Consider the following 4,933-nt stretch of genomic DNA (forward strand, 5'->3'; position numbering starts at 1 on the left):
ACATATTCTATGAAGATCTTTATCGGTCAAACCGCACAACAACATACGTTGTTCCCTTTATCATCGGTATGTTACTTGCCCGAGATACGATCGTCGGTATCACCATACCTAGTTCAATCTCGTTATCGGTAAGTCTCTTTACTCGTTCCATAATGCATCATCTCGCAACTAACTCATTAGTCACATTGCTTGCAAGGATTATAGTGATGTGCATTACCGAGAGGGCCTAGAGATACCTCTCCGACAATCGAAGTGACAAATCCTAATCTTGATCTATGCCAACTCAACAAACACCATCGGAGACACCTGTAGAGCATCTTTATAATCACCCGGTTATGTTGTGACTTTTGATAGCACACTAAGTGTTCCTCCGGTATCCGGGAGTTGCATAATCTCATAGTCATAGGAACATGTATAAGTCATGAAGAAAGCAATGGCAATAAAATAAATGATCATAGTGCTAAGCTAACGGATGGGTCTTGTCCATCACATCATTCTCTAATGATGTGATCCCGTTCATCAAATGACAACACATGTCTATGGCTAGGAAACTTAACCATCTTTGATAAACGAGCTAGTCTAGTAGAGGCATACTAGGGGCACTCTGTTTGTCTATGTATTCACACATGTACTAAGTTTCCGGTTAATACAATTCTAGCATGAATAATAAACATTTATCATGATATAAGGAAATATAAATAACAACTTTATTATTGCCTATAGGGCATATTTCCTTCAAGTAGACCAAAACGATTCTGCATATACTACTATTACTCCACACATCGACCGCTTTCCAGCATGCATCTAGAGTATTAAGTTCATAAAGAACGGAGTAATGCCTTAAGCAAGATGACATCATGTAGACAAAGAAAACTCACGTATGAATAAACCCCATCTTTTTATCCTTAATGGAAATGATACAAATACGTGTCATGTCCCCTTCTGTCACTGGGATTGAGCACCGCAAGATCGAACCCATCACAAAGCACCTCTCCCATTGCAAGAAAAATCAATCTAGTTGGCTAAACCAAATCAATAGATCAAAGAGAAATACAAAGCTATAACAATCATGCATAAAAGGGTTTAGAGAAAACTCAAATAATATTCATGGCTAAATCTGATCATAAACTCACAATTCATCGAATCCCAACAAACACGCCGCAAAAAGTCACTACATCGAATAGGTCTCCAAGAACATCGAGGAGAACATTGTATTGAAGATCAAGGAGAGAGAAGAAGGCATCTGGCTACTAGCTATGGACTCATAGGTATGAGGTAAACTACTCACGCATCATCGGAATGGCAGCAAGGTTGATGTAGAGCCCCTTCATGATCGATTCCCCCTCCGGCAGAGTACCGGGGAAGGCCTCCAGATGGGATCTCATGGGAACAGAAACTTGCGGCGGCGGAATAAGTATTCCGTGTGGCTCTTTGATGTGAGGGGAATATTTGAGAATTTATAAAGGCGGTATTAGGTCAAGAGGTGCCACGAGGGGCACACAAGCCTGGGGGCGCGCCCCCTGGGGCGCACCTCTCGAGCTTGTCGCTCCCTTGTGACTCTTCAGGTCTTCTCCCGAACCTTCTAGGGTCTCTTCTGGTCCAAAAAAAGTTAATCCAAAGTTTTTTCTCCGTTTGGACTTTGTTTGATATTGATCTCCTGAAAAGTCAAAAATAGGCACAAAAAAACAACAACTGGCACTGGGCACTAGGTTAATCTATTAGTCCCTAAAAATGATATATAATTGCATAAAAACATCCAAGATTGATATTATAATAGCATGAAATAATAAAAAATTATAGATACGTTGGAGACATACCAATGTCCAGCTACAATACTATGCATATCCGGGTAGTGATCAACGAAGTATGCATATCCAACCAAATGAACTTACTTGCTCGTGGATTTGTGCACCGCTAGGCCATTGTGCGATGAGATGCTTCAAGTTGTCGCAATACTTCGAGACGGCCTCTTGAATGGTGTACCAACGATGGTTGAGGGACTTTGATTCACGTTTGCGGATGACCGCATCGGAATAGGGCGCGAAATGCTTGTGTTCATGGAACCATATGTGAATGTTATTCCATAAGGTTGTGCCCTTTTGCTCCGTGCCATGGATCGGATCGAGGCTAGGGGCCAACCATGCATTGCACAATAGCTCGTCCTCCCGCATATTGAAGCTTTCTCTTCTACCTGTCTTCTTTGGATCATCGACCAGATCATCTGGATCATCGTCCCCGCCCTTGTCTTCCAACTTCTCATCCTCCTGTTGCTGTCCGACAGCCCAATCCGGCTGATGTGTGCCTGTCTGGGTGTTCGCTTGCCCCATGCCCGTCTGGGTGTTCGCCTGCTGTGTGCCGGTCTAGGTGCAGCCATGTTACGTTCCAGTCCGGGTGTAGTTGCCGGACTGGGTGGGATCCGAGTCTTCCGCCTGCCTGTCCTCATAGGCACCTCCTCTTTCGCCTCCGTCGTGAATGATGTCCATCATCTCCCGGTCCCTGTCGTAGGCCAACTCCCCCACTTTAGGCATACACGCGAACAGCGTGCGGGCACCCATCTGCTCCCCGCCCGCCATCCGCGCCCAGACCAGCTGCGACTAAGAACACTTCGAGAATAGCAGCGGCTTGTGTTCTCGTCGACGATGAACGACACGGTGACGGCTGCCGGGGACTGCCTACCCAGTTGCTTGGTGGCGTAGAAGTATGGAGCCTTGTAATGCCCCGACCATGGTGGCGTCTGTACAGTGAGTGACACCATTTGCGCACCGCGGCCACGACCTCCACCTCGTCCGCGATCAGCACGACCGCCACCAGCACGCCCTCTGTCGGCAACCCGCTTCTTGAGCGTCTCCTCTTTTTGCGGCTTTCGCTTTGACGTGGTGATTTTGCCGCGTCGCCGAGTTGATCTTTTGGGCGAGCGGGATGTTTAGATCCTCCACCACGTCCTCCATCTCCGGCAGGCTCTCCTCCATTTCCATGTGGCGGCGGTGGGAGGGAAGAAGAGAGTGGGAGAAAGGGGCAGGAATTGGGTGGAGAGCGGCGGGATGGAAGAAGAGAGTGGGGATTCTACCACGGAAACAGGGCAGACAGCTACAAAAAGCGCGCTCCGCCTGCCTTTTGGGTGGGCCGGGGGTGTCGGAGTCCTACATGTCTGCTGTCTAGATTCGCGCAAAACCCCTCACGTTTGGTTCTATTTTGCTCGAAAAACATAATCCGGACCGTTCGACGGACTAATACACGACCGCATTGGATGACACAACTCATCCGGACATATACGAACGGTTTGAGGGTCGACGTTGGAAATGCCCTAATGTCCTTATCTATTTTGTAGGCACACTGTTAGAATGCAGTATAATATACTCACAAATTTCACTAGGAACGTTGTGAGAATATAGTAATGAGACGTGTTCTCTTTACGAGCACTGAATTTTGTTACTCCTATGTCTTAACTAGTAATTTCCCAATATGCAGATTATAGTTGCCCAATATCTCTACACTGTAAAATGACATAATCCCCAATCGTACGTATATAGATAGAGGGGAAAAAAAGATTGTAGCTGTACCTTGTGAAAGCGGGTAGTGGAGGAAACATTTGTGGCAAGTGGACTTGCGGGGCACAATCCTTACTTACTTCGCAGAGAAGAAAATCCGCAGCACAAGACAGGTCCAAAAAAGCTGATTCGACAGAGGACTTCCTTGGTAACTCCACCGCTCTCCTCTCATCCACCTGTGTGAAAGATAGTAAAATAATCGCAGGCAACGCACAGCCCACAAGCGAAGTACTACTACTGCTAGCAGTACTAGTAGTAGAGTAATTACTGTTATCCTCTCTCTCTCCTCTCCTCTGCTCTTTTCAAACCTCTCTCCCTCTCTTGCTGACTGCTATGACAAGCAAGTCTCCATACCATGAGGCTGGTCACAATTGAAAGGAACTTAGGAGTAACATCACACACTCCAATACAACTTTGCTTATGTGACACATATTTAATAAAGAGAGAGGTGCTTGTGGTAACTAGCTAAGTTACCGGAACATCACACACTCAAGAAACAATGAGTCTATAATCTAATAAATACATCGTTGCATGACATTACATAAATGTTTCTACCCATTATGAAGATAGTAACCTAGTCTAGGGAAGTGTGTAGGGGTGTTTGATTCCAGGGACTTTTTTGTGTTGGGACTAGAAAAAGTCCCTAGTAAACCAAACAGGGTGGGACTTTTTGGAACTTTTTGCTAAAAGTCCTTAGAAGCACCTCCTTGAAAGTCTTTTTCAAAAAGTCCTAGGGACTAGAAAAAATCCTAGGACTAGAGAACCAAACATCACCTAAGTTACTAGCTTATGTTCTTGCCCACCAGCCTCGTACATCACAGTCTTAACACCCTTCCAAACTTAACATCACCTTTTCATTAAAATAGTTATTATTATATACCAGTACTAATTAGCCAACAACCAAACCAAATCACAGCGATTGACACCGGGGCCCACATTATTCTGTGCCCCAATTAGAAAACAGTGTTCATCAGAGTTGAGTACAGAGAAGAGACCCTAGAAAAAGAAAGTAGAGAGAGAGAGAGAGAGAAAGGGGTTGGGGTAGGGTCCAACAACTACTTACTGGAGCCAAAAGTTCTCACATAAACCTTTCCTCCCTTCTCTCTCCCCTCTCCGCCCTATTTCTTCTTATCTTTCTGTCACACTGCCGCCTCCCTCGAGTCGAGTCCGCTCTTCCTCCCCGCCCCGCCCTGCCGTCCGAGGAGAGGAGAGGAGAGGAGACCAAGGTAGGGCAGGCCGTTCCTCCTTCCTTGACCCTCGCCGATTTTACCTTCCGGCGTTGGGGATTTACGGGACCTGCATTTCCGCCCAGGGGGAACAGATTAAAACGCGTTCGCGAGGGGCTCCTAATCTGCCTAGGTCCTCGGATGCCCTCAACGGCCTCT

At 46.3% G+C, this 4,933-nt stretch overlaps 1 protein-coding gene across 2 annotated transcripts in view; it reads left to right on the forward strand.

Annotated features, from left to right (window-relative positions):
• Positions 1 to 4,575: 4,575 nt before the first annotated feature.
• The window catches only part of LOC123078492 (FCS-Like Zinc finger 11), a 2,775-nt gene continuing 2,417 nt past the window's right edge, over positions 4,576 to 4,933 (forward strand). For both annotated transcript variants that reach the window (XR_006437493.1, XM_044501022.1), the window contains exon 1: positions 4,576 to 4,774. The gene's annotated coding sequence lies outside the window, so the exon portion shown is untranslated. The remainder of the gene's footprint in view (positions 4,775 to 4,933) is intronic.

The sequence above is a fragment of the Triticum aestivum genome, chromosome 3D (genome assembly GCF_018294505.1).
Source record: "Triticum aestivum cultivar Chinese Spring chromosome 3D, IWGSC CS RefSeq v2.1, whole genome shotgun sequence".
Classification (NCBI taxonomy): Eukaryota; Viridiplantae; Streptophyta; class Magnoliopsida; order Poales; family Poaceae; genus Triticum; species Triticum aestivum.